The 23,227-nt window shown below is 45.4% G+C and overlaps 1 pseudogene; it reads right to left on the bottom strand.

Moving 5' to 3' along the window:
- Positions 1-1,071: 1,071 nt before the first annotated feature.
- LOC103567430 (cytochrome P450 4A11-like) lies at positions 1,072-13,423 on the bottom strand (annotated as a pseudogene).
- Positions 13,424-23,227: the final 9,804 nt, after the last annotated feature.

Genomic DNA, 23,227 nt, shown 5'->3' with positions numbered 1-23,227 from the left:
ACGGCTGTTTGCTGCTTGGGATATGATATCCTCTCCCTCCAGTCAACCCATCTACCCCCATGGGCTCCTCCCAGTTCCTCCTGGACAGATGCCCACGCTGTGGCCTCTGAGACGATGGGACACGACTGGCCCTGCAGGGGTCCTGGCACCACAGAGCAGAGATTACCTTCCTTCCTTGTCTCCTCTGTCTTCCCTCCCCTTCTCTCTCTCTTCTCTTCATCCATCTCCTTCCAAGGGAGGACAACACTCCATGCAACACTGTGAACTTTATTGCAGAGCATGGGAAAGAAGGAGCGGGTATGTGAATGACAAACGGGTAGACAGTTGACACATGAAGAGATTGAGAGCACAGAGTGATTATAGTTACACAGAGAAATGCAGGCTAAATACTGGCTCCCATGGTGTCCACGTCCTAATCCCAGGACCCTGTCACTTTGTCCTGTATTATCTGAGTGGGGCCTGTGTAATCACAAAGGTCCACATAAAGAAGAAAGCCGGGTAAAGACAGAAGCAGAGACACATTTGAAGATGCTGCTGGATTTGAATATGGAGGGGGCTCCAGGAGCCAAGAATGCAAGGAATTCAGCTCTAGCTGATGGAAAGTCAAAGAGAGCTTTTCTCTCCTGAGATCCCTGGAGGTCCGGTGGCCCGGCCAACACCTTGGCTCTGGACCAGCGAAGCCATTTCAGACTTCTGACTCTAGACTGTAAGAGAAGAAATTTACATTGTTTTAAGTTATTACGACTGCAGTAGATTAGTATTTACAGCAAAGGAAAACAATAAAGGGACAGACAGGTGGACAGAAAGGGAAATACAGGGAGAGGGCAGACAGGCTGGAGGACAAGCAGGTGAGAAGGAGTTAAGTGACAGTCAGAGCTGCAGGTGAGTCAGAGACAGACAGACAAACAGTAGGGAGCCTGGAAAAGGATGAGAGAGAGAAGAGTGACAGTCTGATGGGCAAGAGGCAGGAGATCAGGTGGCCTGGCAGGTGGGCAGAGAGAAAGCAGGAAGTGGGCAGACAGGCAGTGGTAGGAGAGAGTGACAGGAAGACAGGATGGACGCAGGGGCCCCTCAGAGCCCATCATTGTCCCCACAAGGGTTAGAGGAGCTTCCTGAGATGCAGGTGGAACCCATTCTTGGACTTCAACACGATTCTTGGAATGGGAACAGGGACTCTGGATGGATATGGTGACAGCTCAAAGCGGAGCAGGGTCAGGGCCACGGCCACCTTCAGCTCGTTCATGGCAAACTGCTTCCCGATGCAGTTCCCGGGCCAGGGAGGGGAAGCAAAGTGAGAAGTGGGCTCAAACTCTGTTTGGAGTTGGGCAGGCATTGACCACTGAGCCCTAGCCAGGAACAGGGCATTCGGGGCCCTCCTACATGTGGCCCAGCCTCCATCCCATCCTTCCAGGTCACACACCTCTACCCCAAGCTTTGGTTTGCATTCTCCGCTTGGCCTCTGTCAAAGCCTACCTCTCCCCCAGGACTAGCTCCTAGGCGCTACCTCTGCTCTCAGCAGGCCTGAAATCCCGGTAGGTGAGGGTCAGCGCTCTAGTCACCAGTCAAGTCAAGCGAATCACTGAAAAGTTAATTATTAGTTTGCTCACTCCCTCCACAAGCAGTTTCTGATTTCACGACATGGAGGCCATGTCAGGGCAAGGTAGGGGGCGGGATGGTTCACACTCTCAGACCCTCACGCTGTAGGGAGATACACAAGGACCCAGATCCTCAGAGAAAGGACAAGTTGGAGTTGTGTAAGGACATCAGAATGGCAGCAGGGAGCTGCCTCTAGGGGCCATGCATTAGCAACCCTCAGCCTGTCTTACCATCTGCCTCCCAATTAATGGTCCAGACCCGTGCCTCCCCCTCATCCCTTCAGTCAACCAGCTTCTCTAGCCTTCCAGTCTAGTCCAGAAATGTCCCTCCTTGCCATCCGTCAGTCTCCTCATCTGGGCTTTTCTGTCTGCCTGCCTCCCTTCCTTCTACAGCGAAGCCACAGCCCAGCTCACTCCTGTGCCTCCATCACAGGAAGGACTTGTCCAAATTCCTCAGCTGGCACCAAAGCCCTCTATGGGTCACTGCCTCACTCACCTCTTACCTGTCCAGCTCCACTTCCTAGCTCAGCTCTTGTTGAGATCGCTGAGAATGCCTCCCTCCACCTCTGCCTGCCACATGCTCAAGGCTAAGTCCAATGACAGCTGCCCTCACCCCTCTGCTGGCTCTACCTCTTCTTCTCCAAACCTGTGAGGCGCTATGAGTGTTTTACTCAAGGACATATCACTTTCCTGTGCCCAGGACAGTGTTAGGAATACAGAGCAATTCAACTATCTGCTTAACAAGTGAATGAGTAAAAGAAAGAAAGAAAGAATGAATGAATGCTATGTGTCTTGAGTAGCCCAAGTCTATGAGGAAGGACCCAGTGCTGGGTGAAACCAAATGCTAGAGCCAATTTCTGGAAGTACAGCTAGCTTAAAGCCTGTTCTGTGAACATTGATCCACCATTTGAAGAATTCACAGAATTATGGATTCAGAAAAATCTTGTTTCTAGTAACAACTTACAATGTTTGTAGCAGTTCCTGATTCACCGGACGATATCAGCAGCACTGGAGGATTTTCACAGCAGTCGCTCTGGAGTGGACTCATCCAGTCCAACAGCTGTCTCGAGTGTGCTCTAGATTTTACACACCAGGAAGCTTTCGAAGGCATGTGTCATACACGGAATAGTGGGTCTTCTCTCAAAAGCAGTGGATGGTCCTCATTGTTGTGCTTTATGCCAACATTGGACCTTGTAGACTCTGGGAATATAGTATACAGATCCCATGTCATGTAAAGAATTTTTCCAACTGGAAAATTTGTCATGGTTATGTGAATATTAATATGCAGTCAAATTTTATTGGGATAAACCGCAAAAGCAGAGAAGACACATGTGGCTGCGAGACTTTCTGTCAATGGCTACTGTAACCTTCCATGTATGTGGCTGAACAGTCAGGACAAAGAAGGGCCTGGAAATCCCAAGACACACAAACATCACTGAGACATTGAATGGCGGATCAGAGAATTAAGTAGAAAAGTCCCTGAGCCGGACTGCGAATGTGGGAAGAGAGAAATCAGCTGTTAAGATTACTGATAATTGACAAACTCAGACATCTGAATTTTAATTTTCATGAAAATTCTAATTCTAAAAAGCCATGCTCCTAAAGTGTGGAAAACCCCAGAATACACTGAACTTTGGAACAGCCACTGTCACTGACTGTGGCAGCCACTGGGAAAGTCAGTGGGTCAAAGTCCCTGTGGCGTGCCCAGAAATGCCACTTTTCTTTTGTGCAGAGACACACACCTCCTTCCCAACACACTGACATACAGGGGCATAATGCAGACGCCAATATGAACACAAGAGGTCACAAACATCGGCTGTGCACCCAGTGACACTCTTCCCTCAAGTATTGGACGTCTCACCTTGATCCTCCTGAGAAGGGCAGGAAAGCGTGGCTGTGTTGAGCAGGACTCAGTACAAACCGGGAAGGACCAAACACCTGCAGAGAGAGCCCCAGGACCAGGACAGGTGGGGTCAAGTCCCTCCTTCCAATCCATGAGGTGACAGGACTGCCTGAGTGGGAGTGGGAGGAGGTGTTGGTCTGGAGAGATCACCCCATCCCTTCCTCCCCCGCCCATCATACCTCTGGGTTTGGCCACACCTCCGGGTTGTAGTGAAGGGCATAAAAGGAGAGCATGACCGTGACTCCTGTGGGGCAGAAGGAGAAGAGAGCAGACTGATCATACACAAGGGGCGGGTCCCTGTCCCTGTGGCAGGAGGGGGCATATGCATGCAGGAAAGACCTGAGGGCCACTTCTCATCAATCTGAGTGGAATGAGCCTGCTGCAAGAGAGGTGGGGTGGACACGGCAAAGCTCATGTGCACAGATTAGGAGGAGATAACCAGGACCCAGGATTGAGAAGCAAGAAAGAATTGGGGGCTTACTTTTTGGAGCAACTCAAATGACAACTCATGTTTATCAGGTGCCATCCATGAGCCCTTGGGGGATATGCATTAACTCATTCAATCCTCACATCCACCCTCCAGGAAAGGCTCTCATAGCCCCATTGTTCATATGAGGCACCTGAGCCTCAGAGAGACTGAGCAACTTGCCTGTGATAACCCAGCTAGGATGTGGCAGGGCCGGGCTTCCAACCCAATGGGAGGTGAGCCAGAGGGTTGTCTCCAACTGTGGCAGGGGTCTCAGATCTTGTAGTCGGCTACTCTCTGCCAGCAAACTGTGGGGTCCTCAGAGACTGGAGCATCTGATCCATGACAGTGGATTCCCTGATCTCCCTCATTTGCCTAGACCCCAATAAAAGAACCACATCTCCCCTGACCCCTGTTTGATTGTCTCTCCAGCCCTCGTATCTCAGGGAATTAGAATTTTAGGGCTAATTCCCGAGCCCACATTCAGAAGCTAGCATTTGTTTACTGGGCTTTTACTGGTCTCAAGCTCTGTGCCAAGAACTTCATACACCTCATCCTAACTACAAAGTAAGTATTGATGTTCTTCAGAGGAAAACAAGACCCAGAGAGGTTCAGAGCTGTTCTGGGACACATAGATTTATGACCTCCATTGTGGCGTTCTTGCAGTGCTCTGGTTAGTGAATGTGATGAAATTCATAACTCTGCATAATGAGCGTCCATCGGGGAAGGTAAGGGGCTTGCTGAGCTCTCTGCCAATGCTTGGTACTGGTGGATAGAGTCACAGTGCCTCCTTGATGCACATGGTTGTGTCGGGCATCTGGTCCAGGTGGTCCCTGAAACCAAAGCCCATCCTGAAGGGCGGGCAGGGTCTGGGCAGACCAGGGGCTTCTCTAGCTGAGTGGGCAGGGCTCTCCCATCTCTTGAGCACTCACCAGCTGATGGAGGCGCCATCCCCCAGGAGGCTCTGGATCTCCTCCCGGAACCTCTGCTGATGCTCGGGGTGCGTGACCAGAGCATAGAGGATCCAGGAGATGCCACTGGCTATGGTGTCGTGGCCATTGAACATGAACTTGTCCACCTCAGCATGGAGGTCCTCATCAGACAAACTGCTCCCATTCTCCATCTGAGGAAGGCACAGCAAGAGTGCAGGGTCTGCCCCACGTTCTGTGCTCCTGGGCAAAGCCTCAGGCCTCTCCTACACACACTCACTCTGGCAGTGAGGAGGATGTCCAGGAAATCCAAGCGTCTCTTCTTCCTGACCTTCTCCAGCTCTCCCTCCTTCTGCAGGTGAGCCTTCCTCAGGTTTATCACTCATTCTGTGGCAGAACAGTGGTTCTAAGGAAGAGCTGAGAGCTCTGGGTTCCCAGATACGGCAACCCAAAGCAGCCCCATCAGCCCCCTGCCCCAATCTGGGTGCCAGGTGGATCAGGATGAGTGTAGGAGTGGGTATGCATGTAAGGGGTGAGAGCTCTTGCACCTTCTTGTTGCAGGTCAGAAATCCCCTTAATAGCACAGCTCATGGAAGCTCAACTTGAATGCTTCCAAGCAAAGAGTTCACTTAATCATCACCTATGTGATGCACAGCACCTGGACCCTGACATTACCAGGTCGGTTCCCAATGCCTGCACCAGGGAAGTACACAGCACGAGTGTGTCTCAGCTCTTGAAGGGGAACCAGGGGGCCTGGCTCTACCTGAGGAGTCAATGCCAGTCCCTTTGAAATGTGCCTGATGAAGGAGGGGAGTAGCCCAGGGAGCAGGAGCCAAAACATGTGTGTTGATGGGCTAGCTGGCAGGCCCGGTGGTTCCAGTGGCCATCAGGGGTCAGTCTGTAGATGATGTCATTCTGGTAGAAGACATTCCTCAAGTGGAAAAAAGCCAGACTCTTCCGGTCCTCAACGGCCTGGGTGTAGGATTGCAAATCTTTAAAGGGAGAGGATGCAGGTGAGACTACAGTGGAGGGAGGCCTCTGACCTGGTGGTGGAGTGGATCTATGGGTGTAGGAGTCCTTAATCAGTGGGGACAGGACACTGAGGCATTGGTCATTGTCATCTCACAGCGCTTGAGACCCTCAGTCCCTCATTATAAGTGGTGTGGTCAGCCAGGCTTCTATCTGTGCCAGGGCTCACCGATCCATGGCTGAGTCAAGGTTTGGTCTAGCTGGAATTTGAATTTGTCTGGAACTGTGGGCAGAATCTTGCTTCGTGTGGAGGTGAACATCTAAGTTGTCCCACTTGCTACTCAGGTAAGTCCACACCAGTAGGTAAGAAAGAAAACCCTCCAGCTGAAGGGCAATCACTGACCTGTCTGTGTGGATGCTGCCCTGGTGGCTGAAGGTACACTTCATGATGGTGTCCAGGGTCATCAAGAAGATGTGCCCAAAGATCTCCAGATGTGAGCCCTGGCTGAGGAGCTCCTCCCATTTGTCCTGTGGTGGGAGGGAGACATTCATTCTACTCTCTCCCCTGGGAGACTCATGATGACAAGGCCATACTCTCTCGCTCTCTCTCCAGATACACTGTTTGGAAGCCCTCACTTTCCAGAACAGATGCATTAGAGCAAATTAAGAATGTAAGGCAAATGTTTGTAACATGCGGCCTATTTTGTCAGAAAGTTTTACTATACAACTAAACATTTCTATCATAATAGTCTGAGTTAGTTTCGAATTTTAAGAACAAGTTATGATGATAGCTGACTTTGGCAGACCAGAAAACATTGTCTTTAAGGAGACAAAGGGGAAAACTTCACTCTCGTGGGGCTGAGCTAGACATAAGGGACAGGAGAAGTCCGAATTTAGGGAGCACAGATGGCAAGGCAAGAAAAATCCTAGGGGATAGTACTGGGGCTCCAAGGGAGTGACACCAGGGACTTCAATTCCTTTCATTCATCAAATGTTAACTGAACACAGTTGGTGAGAAATCAGAGTCCTGATTGGAAGTGAGGTCATGGCAGGTCCTTGCTCTGAAAATATAATCCTGGTCTCCATTTCCCTCCATGGAGTGGCTCAAAACCTTGCAGAAGCCCTGGGCCCCAGTCAGAGCCCACCTGAGTGACATCCTGGCTTGTCCACCCCATCACTGAATGTAGCACTGCTCAGGTTAGCCACAGTCAGGTTGTCCTGCTGTCCAGAGGAATGACCCTTGCTCTAGCCTACCAGGATGAATTTTTGCAGGTGAGAGAAGAGCGTACCATGTATCCACCATGGCCCGCCTTTCCTAGAGTGATGAGCAAAATGTGGATCCAAGCTGCAACCTGGATACTCCCCTGTCCAATACACTTTTGGGGAGCCCTGTCTCATAATGTTATTCTAGGTGCCTGTGTCCGATGGATGTCTGAGGGACACATGTGTTTGGACTGGCCCCTGTGAGTTTTGCTGTGTGTGAGCATGTGCAGGTGACAGAGGGATGGGCTTACCAGCATCACTCGGACAGATTCGGCCATGAGACCCACGTAGGGCTTAAGGATGTTATAGTGGAAGGCTGGGGTCAGCATCCGCCGGTGCTGGAACCACGTCTGCCCATTCAACAGGAGCAAACCATACCCTTGGCCACAGATGAGTGTGTGGGGGTGGGAAATAGCATAAGAGCAAGGGCTGGGACAACTTGGGAGGAACCAAAGGTATCAGAAGAAGGCCCATCATCGACAAAGGCAGGAAAGTCTAGTATATTACAGGAATGAGGATTTCCCCAAATGGCTGGCACATAGGAAGTGATTATGAAAGCCGTGAGATAAAGGTTGGAAAAAAGTAGGTGGCATGTCAGAGAAGGACTTCAGTAAAAGTCGGGCTGAGACCATGGTGAAGACTGAGAAGTGATGTGGAGGAAGCTGAGCTTTGGGAGAGCTCTCACCACCATTAGGAAGGGGGAGGGTCTTGTTACAAGAAGAGAAATGAGGCTTGATCCAGAGATGAGGGTCATGACCTGGTGGCCAGGCATCTGTTGTTCTCCGTGAGCACAATAGAGAGCTCTTGGCAAACCGAGCTGGCAGGTGGACCGCAGTCCTAGTTAGATGTACTTACCAATCCAGGGAGCTAGGAATCTTTAGGTACCAAGAGACTTTGGGTCTGAAAGGTAAGGAAGGACATTATAGGAAGCTGCAGGGGACCAAACAACACTGGCAGCTCTCAGGAGCCTGCTTTAGTCCAGACCATGGGCTGCCACCATTCCTGATGATTATCAACTGCCAGTTTATCTTAACCACTGCCCATCTGCTTCCCCTCCTTGACTCTCTGTCCTGATAGTCACTGTGGGCTCAGGAAGACAGACTCAGTGTCCCAGCAGCAAGGCACCCACAGGACTAGAATGTTGAATCTGCAAGAAACACTAACTCTGTCCTCAGTGCCAAAGAAAATACAGAAGACCGATTTTCTTGCAATTGGTGGTGGCTTAGCCATCCCATGAGCCAGGACAGGCAACAGTTAGAGATGCCAAACCCAAGTCAGTGTGCAAAGGAAATTGTCTTTCGTTCTGAGGCAATTTACATAACAGATCATCTCCATTTGGTTAAAAAGGAAAGAAAGAAAGAAAAGAAATAAGAAATTCAGCCCCACACAGCTCCCTAAGCCTTCAGTTTATGTAAACAGTGTTGGCCTTAGGCTGGCTTCTGGCTGGAGGGTAGTTGGAAGAGGGTCAGGCATTGATGGCTGAACTGCCAGTCTCTTCTGGAATTTCACAGACCCAGGAGCATGGACACAAGAGGGAAGAGCTGCCCCAGCTGGGGTGTGGGTTTTGCTCTCACCTGATCTCCCCAGGATCACCTTCATGTAGTCAGGGTCATAGACCGTGAAGAGAACCTTGCTTCCCCATAACCAGCAAAGAGAGGCACGCGGGAATTTCTCTACCCTTTTCAGAAGCTCTGGTAGTTCTTGGCCCTTTTGGAACTGTCACCAAGGGAAACACAAACCAATAAAATCTTTCTCTTTAGGTCCAGTGCTTGGAGTGGTGGTGAAGAGCAGGACGGCAACACAGAGATATTTCTGGATGTATCAGCAGTGATTAGGAGTTTGGAACCATTTCTGATGAACTGAGCTCTGATCAGGTTTCTTGTTCTCTCACCAAGACTTGGCCTAAGGCCTGATTCTGGCTTCTGGTTGGGCCATCTCTGGGCCCTCACTCAGAACTGCCTCGAGAAACTTACCCAGAGCAGTTGCTTGATAAATGCCCAATAACGCACTCCATGGTGTACAAAACTTTGCACAGACTTATATTAGAGCTATTGGTTGAGTTGTGACCCCTTCAAATTCATGAGTTGAAGTCCTAACTTCCAGTATCTCAGAATATGACTTTATTTGGAGATAGGATCTTTACAGGGTAATCTAGTTGAAGTGAGGTCATTAGGCTCAGCCTTTATGCAATATGACTGGTGGCTTTATAAAAAAGGGGAAATTGGGACACAGAGACAGTCAATCATCAAGAGAAGATGATGTGAATAGATGTGGAGAAGATACTAATTTACTAGCCAAGGAGAGAGCCTGCAACAGATGCCTTCCTCACAGCCTGCAGAAGGAACCAACTGTACCAATATCTCGGTTTGGACATCTAATCTCCAGAACTGTAAGACATTAATTTCTGTTGTTTTATCCACCCAGTTCTCTGTAGTTTGTTATGGCAGCCCTAGGAAACTAGAACAATTATGTACTGCTCAGGGCAAACTTGTGTCCAGTGATCCTGTGTCACTGAAGAAAGAGGAAACCCATGTTGAAGGACATGCCATGGAGCTGCATTGCAACCCAAGCCTACCGACCCCAAGGTGTCCTTACCCCTGATTGCTAAGGCTCCCTGGATGTCTTTATTATCATATTCCAACTCAGTGTTCTCATCTATGTGTACCATGTTGGCAAACTTACCTTTAATACCTGTGATCTCTGCTTTCTTAGAGCCAGCATAGAGCACAGTTCATAGGAATTATGCCTTATATTTCAAAGAAGGAATTAGTGCATGAAGGATTGAATGAGTACATGTAGGATAGTGATTGAGTGAGTCTTGATTAAAATTCTTGTTGCAAGTGACAGAATAGTCTTGAGCTAATGTAAGACAAAGAAAAAGGACAACAAAGAAGGCTGAGGACCCAGGGATGTCTTAGGGAGCCCAAGGGTAAGGGTCAGCCACTGTGGAAGGGGCAGATCCAGGGACTGGAGAGCTGCCAGGACTGAGTCTCTCATTCTTTCTCTCTGTACACGCATGCATTCATTCTCTCAGCAAATGTTTATGGAGGCTCTACCTTGTCCTAGACACATTTCATCAAGCTGGTGATACAGCCACAAATAAACACACAATTGTCCCTGTCCTGTGGATCTGGATCCCTGTGGTGGAGAAGGGCAGTTCTATCCTTCTGCGGTTGGGACTTTACCATTCTACCACATGTCGTGTCTGAGTGGCCCTGGGAATCCTATTCTGAGAATCTGATTGTAATATCACGGCTGAGGGGTCCACTTCCTGCAATCAACTGTGCCTGGGGTTTAATAGTGCTTTCATGGGCACATCTTTTGTGGGGAAAGAGATCACAGAGTAGGTGAGCCGAGCAGACATCCCCAAATGTTTCCACTACAGTGAATGAAAAAATACATGAATGAGTAGGTGAGTAAATGGATTCTCTCATTCATTTATTTGATAACAGTGTATGGAGAACTTACTTTGGGTCAATTGCTGTCCTCATTGCTAGAGATTCAACAGTGAACAACTCAAGTCCCTGCTACCATGGAGCTTATGTTCTAGTGGGGGTGGGGGTGGGGCAGACAATCCTGCCCTTAACTGAGAAGCATCTTGTTGAATGACTTCGGAAGGCCTCTCTGTGGTCCAGGTCATGTCCATCATTGGCGCTGCCCTTCTCCTTGGATGCAGTACAGGGACTGACCAGTGGGAGCCTCTTACTACCCCAGCTATGTTACCTGGTCCTCTAGGATCCCCTCATACTGACCCAGAAGAGACCTGGGGATACTTTTCAGCACAGCAGCATGCCTTCTTTCTGATTGCTTGGTGCTCAAGCCAGTAAGCCTCCTGGAAACCCTGCTTGTGGGCACTGTCACAAGCTCACTTAGGGGACACCAAGGAGCTAAACTGTTTTCTGCCTATCCATTCTCCTCTCGGGGCCAGTCTGGAGCCCGCTGATCTGTCAGCCCTCTTGTCAATAGCTGGGGCTGCCATCCGTCCCTGAGCAGGTCTGGCCAGAGCCAGTCGAGACTCTTATAGAGGAGATCGTGCCCATGGTGGCAGTGGTGGTAACCCTGTAGGTAAATACTTGTGTCCATCTGGGCTCCAGGATGGGGCCACTCAGGGCAGGTGGTGTTCCACTTGAGCTGTCCTCACCTGCCTGCTCCTGGGAACTGGAGCCACAGAGGAATTTCCCCAAAGGGAGGTGCAAGGAGAGTAGGTAGACGGGAAATAATGAGGCCACACAGGCCATCACCAGGAAGGAGGACTCAGGGAAAGATGGAGCTCATTGGGGCTATTTGGATCGTAAAGTTGTGAGTCTCTTCTTCATAGTTCCCGCTGGATTTTGCCCCTATTTAACGCAGTGAGTTTGTGAAGGCTACAAAATGCTTTCCCTTCACAGGCATTGATATTATTTAAAATCATACAAATTAGAGTGACTGTAACGGTGGCCCTTGTTGGTGCCAGGTCCCATTTCAAGATTATAGGAACTCACATGAGTGCTATCAGTATCATCATCACCCCCAATTTACAGATGAGGAAACCGAGACACAGAGCGGGTATTCAAAGTATGTAGCAGAGCTGCGATGTGAATCTAGGTGGTTTGAAAAAAGAGCCCATATGTTGAACTGCCTCAACTTGTCACTTGACATCTGGCCTGAAAGATTAGTTTCAACCAAATTACATGTGGCATTCTAATTCCTGACTCAGCAATAACAGAGGTATTGAATAAACGGAAATCTCAGACAGATTTATAAGAGCAAGAAAACTTGGCTGCAATATCTGTCAGGCCAGCAGAAAGTGAGAGGTGATTCAGCAGCAGGAGGGTGCCATCCGTGTCCTGCAAAAGTCACTGGAAGAATTTTTAGCGGCCTCTTATCTGAAATCCTAGCTCAGAAATGTGACAACTGCATCAACAAAAGGTCACAATTTCTCCAATTTAAGAAATCATCTGGAGTCATCAGTTCAACAATTTGCATGAACAGACTGTGCTCTGGCTGTCTCTCTGTGGCTGATATAATAGTTCTTGTCTTGGCTCCCCTCTGCTGATCATCGCTTGGTCTCCTTCCCTGAGGAGAAAGAAACCTCAGCTCTCTATAACACCCCACCTCCTAAGGCTTGTTCAGTCCACAAACCCTTGGTAAGCCCCTCACCTGGAGACCCGTAACCTTGCTCTGCACCCTCTCCCCTCAGGGATCAGTGCTAACAGAGCTGCCTGGGGAGGCACTGTCTCTCACCCATCCTGCAGGCTGCTCCATCCTCTGTCTCTCCACACACCTGGGTTGAACATCCCTATGTGTCAGGCTCTGTGCTGGGTACCGGGGCACAGGAAGGGGGACGACATCCTCAACCCCAAGGAGCTCACAGTACAGGGGTTTGAGGATGAGAGCTTGGAGGCAAACAGACTCTGTTTAGTGGTACCACTCAACTGTCAGTACTCCTTACCTGGAACCATCGTGGAACCCTCCTCGCTCACATGTTCCAGTGACTTGCCAAGATTTTAGCACTGAAATCACCAGTCTGGAAAATCCCTCAGTCTCAGGCACATCGAGCTTGTTGGCCCCTTACACCTGACATGACCCCCCAGATCAGCAGGTGAGCCTTTCTTCCTGGGACATGACACTTTCTTAGATTCCTGTCTGTCCTCTCCACAGACAGTGAACCCCACAGGGCAGGGACCCATAGAGTGACGTCTGTGTCCCCAGGCAAGCTCAGGGCCAAGCAGAGAGGTTGGAGTTGAGTGACTGGGGGAGAGAAACATCTAGAAGCCTGTTCTTTGAGAATAGCTGAGGTTGCTCAGCCTGGTAAGAGGAGAGATTCAGGAACAGTCATTTTCCTAAAGTGCAGGGCTGTCAGGTCAGCCTGCAGATCTACCTAAGGAAGGGGTGTCTGACAGACCTGAGAATACCAGCACAGGCTCCCTGTGAGGGAGTGAGCTCCCTGGACTGGGATGAGGAGCAGAGACCTGAGAGGGAAACTGGGTTTTCCCAGGGGACACATGCTCATCACACAACATGGCTTTGTCAGATGGATGTGCAGACCAGGCTCTCAGAGCCCTGGCCCTCTCCACCCTCCCACGCCCTCCTTCCTACCTCCCGGCTGTGCCCGTAGAGCCAGTGGGAAGGAGGGCACGGGAACTCCTGGAAGGCTTTGAGCAGCCACTGTCTGCGCAGGTAGAGCTGGGCAGCCTTGAGCAGCAGCAGAACCAGGCCGAGCAGGGAGGTCACTTCCAGGAGCCCAGAAACACTGCCCAGGGGTCTGGGGGGCCTAAGCCCAGAGACACTCATGGTGCAGAGGTTTGTGGAGTCCTGACTTGCCTGGCTGTTGCTGACCTCCTCTGCGCACCCCAGCCCAAGTCAGTCAGGAGAAAATTGTCCCACCCACCTGTGGTGAGGGTGAAGGGTGAGGTCAGAGCTTAGACCTGGGCCACCGTTGTTGATTAACTATGGAGGATCCATCTTGGGAAACTGGGAGAAAAGCTTTCTCAGCTGACGGTGATAATGGCTCAGTACATATCAACATTCCACTCATCAGTTTCCTACACAAACACTTAATGTTCACCTACTATGTGCCAGGCAGGACAGTAGGTGCTGGGACACAGCTGCAATCAAAAACAGACCAACTCTGACTTCAAAGAATCCACGCTCAAATTTACAAATGTGCCAGCACCTTGTCAGGGTTTTAGTACTGAAATCACCAGTCTAGAAAATCCCTCAGTTCAGTAGGTGTGGTTGGTTTGTTTATGATCCCCATTTCAGAGATGAAAACTAGTTACAGAGAGGCAAAATGATGGGGCTGCAGGAAAACAGTCAGGCAGAGCCCCAGCTGGGACTAGAACACTTCTCTGTTGGACTTCAAAGTGGCCTGTCTCTGTTGACTGCAGTTTTCCCCGGCATTTGTCCCACTCCACTCCTCAGTGGTGACCCAGGGCAACTGTGCCAGTGGATAGAGCACTGGCCTTGGACTCAGGAGGCTCAGCCCCAGGTTAGGCTCACTATGTGGAAGGCAGCAACTTAAACTCTCTGGGCCTCAGTTTCTCCTTTTGTTTGGGGGGATAATAATCCCATTCCTAAGTACATCCCAGGAGTGCTCATGTGTTCATTCATTCATTCATTCACTCAGCAAATATTCTTTGAACAAACAGTCTAGGTAAAGGCAGAAAACTAACTTAGAACAATAAAATATGCAAGGCCTACACTAGAGGAAAGAATAGTGAACTGAGGCCACGCAGGGAAGGGAAAACTGAAAAACAGGAATGGGTTCTTGACAGATGTATAGGAGTTCATTAAGTGCAGAGTGTTAGAGAGAGAGCTGAGAACTGAAAAAGTCATGGAGATCATATGTAAAAGAGCAAGGGATGGGGACAAGTTAATCTTCAAGTCTCTCACCCTCATGTTTTTCCAGATTATCAAGTTCAAGGTCACATTCAAGGCCCATAATTCAGAAGGTAAAACACAATATATTTCAGGAAGAATTCCTTGAAGGCAGCCTTGCAAGTGGCCATTTCCTCCTGACCTGCTCCCTCACCCATCTAACCTCTTACTCCCAACACCCTATTCCTTTTCCCTGCCTCATGACAGGTTATTCATCACACAATCCATGGGGCCAGAGTTCTTTTCTTTCTCCCCTAGGTCCAAGGCTCCTGTCCAAAACCCAGGCCACGTAAACAATTACATCCATTCCTGTCACTCTTCCCCTAGTTCTGTGGTTACTTTCCCTCCCTACCCCTACCCCAGCCACAGGGACTCTTGGACCCTGGCTCTTTCCCTACTTGATTCAGCATGAGCTTTTCACCCACAGCACATGGGGCAGTAGTGGAGAGAGCTTTGGAGTTAGAGAGCCTGGCTCTGAATTCTGGTTGTAACTCTTTCTTTCCCTCCCTGATTTCTCAGTTTCTTCTGTATATTTGGGCTCATAAAAGTTGGTAGAAGGTAACAATCAGAGGGCACTTGCTGTATTCAAGGCACTGAGCAAAGAACTTTATATGTTTTCTCCCACAACAATGCTACACAACAGGTTTTTAAAAAATCCCCAAATCTGGGTGAGGAAGCAGAGGCCCAAAGAGGTTTGCTGCTCGCCCAGGGTCTTACAAGAAGTGGAGCCAGGATTCCGGGCAGTCTGACTCCAAAGACTTTGCTGTTAACTGTTAACGTAGAGAGATGGTTGTTGGGTTGAGCCTCCAGTCCATACATGGCGGCGCCTGAACTTTCCAGGGGGCGTTTCCTGTTTGCTCTGTTTTATCCAGTGTTTCCAAGCAGCAGGAGAGTGTTTCAGGTTGTCAGCTCCACATAGAGCCTTAAATGCGAGCCTCACTATCCAGGGCTGTTGTGAGAAAGCGTCAGGTAGACCATGTGGCTAGATGTAACAGTCATTGAAGATGGTGTTTATAGAGAATTTTTACCGATATGAGGAAAGCTTATAACAAAGTGATCAAAGCAGAATGTGCAACTATGTGTAGAGTATGAGCTGAACTCTTAGAAAGTTGTGCTGGCCGTGGTCAACAGTTATTAACCAGTAAGTATTTTCCCCATTCATTTGCAGTCTACACACCCAAACCAAGGACTCCTTGCAGGTGGTAACTAGACCTTTTTTGCCCTTATGCTCCCACAGCATGGAACCCAGGACTGTGCCTACTGACGGTGCCAAGAAATACTGATCTGATGACTGAAGGAAGGAGGGAATGAGGAAGACTTTGGACTGGTTAGATCACCATCTCCAACAGACCAAGGTCAGTTTTAATGCCACATTTTAAAGGAAATTAATATCCTTAGTGCTGGAAGGTTCTTGGTTCAATTTATAGGCAACAGAAAGGCAGAGGAGGGGGGCAGTCAACCCCCAAAGCGGCAGCTTGAAGCAATTACTCCTGTGGGTAGATCACCCCAGGCACTTTTCTGGGTTTGGTAAAGTTCAATTTGATGCTGACACAATTTATCACACTTTGTTTACTTTTACTCCTCTACGTGGACTGGCTCTTCCAGGTAGAAGCCCTTTAAAAAGAAACAGCCTATCGAGATAGAGTTTATATAGCACTCAGTTCACCCATTTGCCATCAATGGTTTTTGGTATATTACATTCTTATTTTGTCTTTATTAGTAAAATATGCATAACACTAAATTCCCCACTTGAACCATTTTTAAGTATATAATCCAGTGGCATTAATTGCATTCACTTTTGTACAGCCGTCACAACTAACTGTTTCCAAAATTTTTGCATCACTGCCAATAGAATTTCTGTAACCATTAAGCATTAATTCCCATTTGGCCTTCCCACAGTCTCTGGTAATCTCTAGTCTACTTTCTGTCTCTATGAATTTGCCCGTTCTAAGTCCCACATATAAGTGGAACCATATACTACTTTTCCTTTTGTGTCTGGCTTCTTTCACTTAGCACGATGTTTTCAAGTTTCATCCATGCTGTAGCATGTACCAGAACTTCATTCCTTTTTGTGACTGAACAATATGCTACTGTGTGTATGTACATTTTGTGTACCTATTCACCTATTGATGGTCACTTGGGTTCTTTGTACCTTTTGTCTATTGTGAGTATGGCGCAATGAATATTGCCCTCCAACTATCTGTTTGAGACCTTGCTTTGAATCCCTCTGGGTATATACCTAGAGCAAAATTACTGGATCACATGCTAATTCTGTTTAGCTTTTTAAGAAACTGCCACACTGTTTTCTATAGTGACCACACAATTTGACATTCACCAGTAATGCAGAAGAGTCCCAATTTCTTCACATTCTGACCAAAATTTGTTATTTTCCATTTGTTTTTTTGGTAAAAAAAATAAAGCCATCCTAAAGGATGTGAAGCGGTACCTCATTGTGGTTTTAATTTGTTTCCCTAATGACAAATGATGTTAAGCGTCTTTTCCTGTGCTTTTTCCATTTGCATATCTTCTTAGGAGATATGTCTATTGAAGTCCCTTTCCAATATTTGAATGGGTCATTGATTTTCTGTTGTTGAACTGTAGGAGTTCTTTTTTATTCTGATATGACTTGCAAAGATTTTCTGGCATTCTGTGAGCTGTCTTTCAACTCTTTGATCAATTTTATGCTCCTTTTTGTATATGATGTAAGGCAAGGGTCCAACTTCATCCTTCTGCATGTGAATATCCAGTTTTCCCAAATTGTTGAAAAAACCATCTTTTCCTCATTGAATTTGTCATGGAACCCATATTGAATATCAATTGACCATATACCTGAGGGCTTATTTCTGGGTCCTCCATTTTTCCTTTTGTCTGTATGTCTATCATTATGCCAGTATCACAGTAGTTTGATTACAGTAGCTTTGTAGTAAGTTTTGAAATCAGAAAGTATGAGTCCTCCAACTTTGTTCTTCTTTTTCAAGTTAGTTTTGGCTCTTTGGAGTCTCTTGAGATTCCATGTAAATTTTGAGATGGAGTTTTCTATTTCCGTAAAAAACATCATTGGAGTTTTGATAGGGATCATATTGAATCTGTTGATCACTTTTGGTTATCTTGTCATCTTAATGATTTTAAGTGTTTCAATCCCTTAACATAGGATATCTTTCCACTTATTTGTGTCTCCTTTAATTTCTTTCAGCAATGTTTTATGGTTTTCAGTGGACAAATCTGTCACCTCTTTGGTTAAATTTATTCATATATTTTTTTTATTACTTTTGATGCTGTTGCAGATCATGTTGCCAGTATATGGAAATAAAACTGATCTTTGTGTGTTGGTTTTATATCCTGCAATTTTACTGAATTTGTTTATTAGCTACAAAATTTCTTGCTGATCCTTTAGGGTTTTCTATACGTAAGATCATATTATCTGCAACCACAGATAATTTTACTTCTTCCTTTCCAATTTGGATGCTTTAAATTTCTTTTTCTTGCCTAATTTCTCTGGCTAGAACTTCCAGTACTATATTGAACGGAAATGGTGAAAGCACAGCATCCTTGTTTTTCCTGATTCTGATAGAAAATCTTTCAGTTTTTCACAAATGAGTATATTGTTAATGTGGGTTTTTCATAAAAAGCCTTTAGCATTTTGAGGAAGTTCCCATCACCTCCTAGTTTTTTGAGTGTTTTTATCATGAAAGACTGTTGAGTTTTGTGAAATATGTTTTCTGCATCAATTGAGATGATCCTGTGGGTTTTTTCCCCTTCATTGGATCATTGTGGTGTATTACATTTATTGATTTTTGTATCTTGAACCACACTTGCATTCTAGGAATAAGTCCCACTTGGTCAAGAAGTATAATCCTCTTTATATGCTGCTGAATTTGGTTTGCTAGTATTTTGTCAAGGATTTTTGCATCTATATTCATAAGGAATATATTGCCCTGTAGCTTTCTTTCCTTGTGGTGTCTTTGTTTGGTGTTGGTATCAATGTAATGTTGGCTTCATGGAATAAGTCAGGAAGTGTTCCTTCTTCTCTAACTTTTTTGAAGTGTTGAAGAAGGATTAAATATTTGATACAATTGACCACTGAAGCCATCTGGCCTTGACTTTTCATATTTGGGAAGTTTTTGGTTACTTATTCAATCTTATTACTAGTTTCAGCTGTATTCAGATTTTCTTTTTCTTCTTAAGTCGGCCTAGTAGATTGTGTTTCTAGGAATTTGTCAATTTCATCTACATTATCTAATTTTTTTAGTATACAACTCTTCATTGTATTCTCGTATAATCCTTTTTAATTCTGAAAAATCAGTTGTAGTGTCCTCGCTTTCCTTTCTGATTTTGTAACATGAGTTCTCTCTCTATTTTTTAAATGAATGTAGCTAATTTTGTCAGCTTGTTTTTCCAAAGAGCCAAGTTTTTGTTTTGTTGATTTTTCTCTTTTGCCTTTTTATTCTCTATTTTATTTATCTCCACTGTAATCTTCCTTCTTTATTTCCTTCTGTTACCTTTGAGTTTAGCTTTTTTTAATTCTTAAAGTATACAGTTAGGTTATTGATTTGAGGTCTTTCTTCTTTTTTAATGTATGTGATTATCATAATTTTCCCTCCTATCACTGTTTTCCCTGCATCTCATAAGTTTTGACATATTGTGTTTTTGTTTTCATTTGTCTCAAAGTATTTTCTTCTTTCTCTTGTGATTTCTTTTTTCTTTTACTTTCAACAGCTTTGGGTCCTTATATCTAAAGTATGTCTCTTCTAGACAGCATATAATTGGATCCAGTTTTTAAAAAATACCTAATTTGCCAATCTCTGTCTTTTAGTTGAAGAGACTAATCCATCTATATTTAATGTGATTACTTATAAAGAAGGACTTCTCCCATTTAGCTGTTTGTTTTTTCTGTGTCTCATGTTTTGTGTTTCTCATTTTCTCCATAAGTGCCTTTGTTGTATTTAGCTCATTTTTTGGAGTGTGCCTCTTTGATTCCCTTCATCTTCCCTTTATGTATATTTTTAAGTTATTTTCTTAGTGGTTTTCTTGGGGCCTACAATTAATATCTAAAACTTATACCAAAATCTCATTTGAATAATACTAACTTAACTTTAATAGTATATAAACATTGTGCCCCTATACATCTCTATCCCATCTCATTTATGTGATTATTTTCACAGATATCTTTATTATTCTATGCCCATTAAATTAGATATATAATATTAAGAAGTTTTCCTCTTAAATTAAAAAGGAAAGAAAGAGAAATTGAAAACCAATAGAAAAGTACATTAATACCAGCTTTTATGTTTACCTATGAAGTTATCATTACTGAATTCTTTAAACAAATGTTTTATGTCTTCAAGTTAATGTCTAGTGTCCTTTTATTTGAGACTGAATGACTCTTTTTAGAGTTTCATGTATGGCAGGTGCACTGGTAATAAATTCCCTCAGCTTTTGTTTACCTTGAAATGTCTTAATTTCTTCTTCATTCTTGAAGATTAATTTTGCCAGATATGAAATTCTTGGTTGATATTTTTTAAGGACCTTAAATACGTCATCCCACTGCGTTCTGGCCTTCATGGTTTCTGATGAGAAATCAACTGTTAATCTCATTGAGGATTCCTTGTATGTGATGTCACTTCCCTCTTGCTGCTTTCAAAATTCTCTGTCTTTGGATTTTTATAATTTGACTATAGTATGTGTCAGTGTAGACTCTTTCAGTTTATCCTTCTTGGAGTTAATTGAGATTCTTGGATGTGTATATTCATATATTTCATCAGATTTGGGAAGTTTGGGGCATTATTTCTTCAAATACATTTTCTGCCTCTTTATCTCTCTCTTTCTTCTCCTTCTGAAATTCCTATAATGCACATGTTGGTATGTTTGATGGTTCTTATAGATCTCAGGCTCTTTTTATTTTCATTCATTTTTATTTCTGCTGCTCAGACTAGATAATTTCAAATGTCTTATCTAAAATCTCACTTACTGTTTCTTCTACCTGATTATATCTGCTGTTGAATCCCTTCAGTGAGTTTTTCTTTTAAGTTGTACTTTTCAGCGACAGGATTTCTGTTTGCTTCCTTTTTTATAGTTTCTGTCTTTTTATTGATATTTTCATTGTGCTCAGACATCATTTTCCTCATTTCTTGTAGGTCTTTGTCCACAGTTTCCTTTAGCTCACTGAACATATTTAAGACAGTTGATTAACATCTTTGACTAATAATTCCAATGTCTGGGCTTCCTCATAGATGGTTCTGTCATATTCTTTATTTAGTGCGAGTGGACGATGTTTTCCTGTTTCTTTGCACATTATGCCAGTTTTTGTTAAGAACTGGACATGCTTATTATTATGTTTCAGTAACTTAGAAGTCTAATTCTTTCACTCTTCATTAATTGCTTGTATTTTGCTTGTGGAGGGCTGGAAACTTCTTTTTGTAACTGTTCCAAACTGTTTTTGCAAAGTGTGCATTCTTTGTTGTGTGTGGTCAGCCAGTTGTTTTCCATTGTCTCTAGTTAGCGAGGTATCTGACAAGTATTTTTTTAAATGTCTGGCTCACAAGATGGGGAGAAATAGGTCTTGTCATTTAAATCCCCTCTTAGCTAGGAAGCCACTTCAGCCTGTGGGGCCAAAACACTTTGTGCTGGTCTCTCAGCATTCATCAGCAGCCAACAGTAACCCAAACACATAACTCCTAACCTGGGAGGACAGGCCTTATTTGCCTACCCTGGTTCCAGTAAGCTGCCCTTGGAACATGTGCACTGTCAACACAGCTGCCTCCCCTGTGGTTGAGGAAAGGGAGGTGGTAGCCACTTTTGCAGGAAAACTGAAACTGACTGAAATTTACCAGTCTCTTCATCAAGCTCTCCCCTGGATGCTGCATGTGTTCTACCAGACTCAGAGTTCCGAAGTGCCTACTTCAGACAGCTCTTGCCAGTTCAAGTGTTGTTTCAGTGGCAGTATGGATTCCTGGAGCTTAATACTGTGCCATCTTCCCTAATGTCACTCTGGCAGAAGGTCATCTAAGCCCAAATATTTTCCTGCTTTTCCCATCTGAGAGAAAGCACAGAGCTGCCAAATTTATTTTCATTGTGGAGCTTTGCATATCACGACCACTTCCTATGTAAATAAGAGTCAGAGGAAAGTTCTGAGAATATGAGATTTCCTTTTCTCAGTGCCTAACATAGTACTCACACATAGTAGAGCTGCAAAAATAAATGTCTACACCACATTTTCCTAGTGCTTCACCTTTCCAAGGCACAATCACAGCTACTTCTTAATTTATGAGTAAGGTGTTATTAAGGTTATTTTACAGACAAGAAAACTAGGGCCCAGAGATATTAATTGACTTTCTTAAGGTCACAAAGCAAGTGAGTGTCAGAGTCAGGACCAACACCTCAGATTTCTAACTGAAGTTTTGTTACTACATACCTATCATTTATTTACCATAATAGTATATTCTCAGCATTGTACTAAATTAGCTACCTTTATACTTATACTACCCTGCCAGGTGGATGCTGGGAACAACACTTGTGAGGAAGCAAGGGTGGCAGGAGTTGGGCAGGGGGAGAATATGGACCATGATGCACTTGAGACAGTTTCCACAGGCAAACTCATGATAAGCACTGAATCTGGGGTGTCACTTAGAGTTGTCCTGAAAGGAGGTGAGGGGAATACAATTTTCTTCCTCCACAAAGACCCATCATGGGTTGCAGGCTACCCCTAAAGGATGAGTGTAAACTTGAGCAAGGCCAGTTCGTGTGGCCTAGGGAACTTCCCAGAGAGGAACTCTAATGTGAGACATTGACAGCTAATACTGCTGGCAGTTGGAGGAATAAGTGCCTGAGTCCTGAAGGTGGCTCTCAATGGTGTGTCATAATATCCAGTATAATCTACTCTGTTTACTGCTGGGATCCACTTGCTTCATACAGTAAATTCCTTGGGAAATTTAGAAGAGGAAGGCTAATGAGATGATCACTGGGACCTCAAGGCTACAAACGACACTCATTGTCTCCCTCCTCTGCTATTCCTTCTATATTTCACTCATCCTCAGGTAACATTCCTGCTTGTGCAAGTGGTGTGACCCAGCTCCTTATATCTGAGAGACTGAGCCCCTGATCCCATGGCCATCTCAGGATGCCCTTGTCTATCCACTGTCATAATTGGGCAAGGGAATACTGAAAGATTTCCTAGTGGATCATTTGGTGGCCAAATTATATTGCCCTGCTCCCATTGTGACTAGCAGCCATACCTCTTGCTAGTGATCAGGGTCAATTACCCTTATAGGATGAGACTCCTTTCCTTGCCTGATCTTCTCTTAGTACAAGGAACCTGACATAACTGGGTGGAAGCCATAGCCTAATGTTTAATGGGACTTTTGCCACACCCCCTGGAAGAAATCTCTCCCTCTTGGGAAACAAGTCTTTAGAATCACAGAGCCTATTGTTGGGGGGTATGGGGAGCAATAATTTCCCAAAGTGGATCACTGAGAATGACGGTGAGCAGAATTAATTTTCTTTCCACCCTTTGGTTTTAGACTCATGTAGTCTATCCATTGAGAACACAGTACCATTAGGTCAAGGAGTAAGTTGTATTTTACACCCTGGAGATGGAGACCCATCTTCACAAGGGATAGTTCCCAAGTTGGAGCCTCAGTTATGCCTTGAAAGTGCCGTTCCATAACTTTTCAGGACAGAAACTTTTTGATGGACAGTGTGTGATGGGTTAGTGGACCCATGGTTATGTGGTCACTTCAACATCTCC

The sequence above is a fragment of the Equus przewalskii genome, chromosome 2 (genome assembly GCF_037783145.1).
Source record: "Equus przewalskii isolate Varuska chromosome 2, EquPr2, whole genome shotgun sequence".
Classification (NCBI taxonomy): domain Eukaryota; kingdom Metazoa; phylum Chordata; class Mammalia; order Perissodactyla; family Equidae; genus Equus; species Equus przewalskii.
The sequence above is the reverse complement of the archived record's forward strand: the minus strand, read 5'-3'. Positions and strand labels throughout refer to the sequence as shown.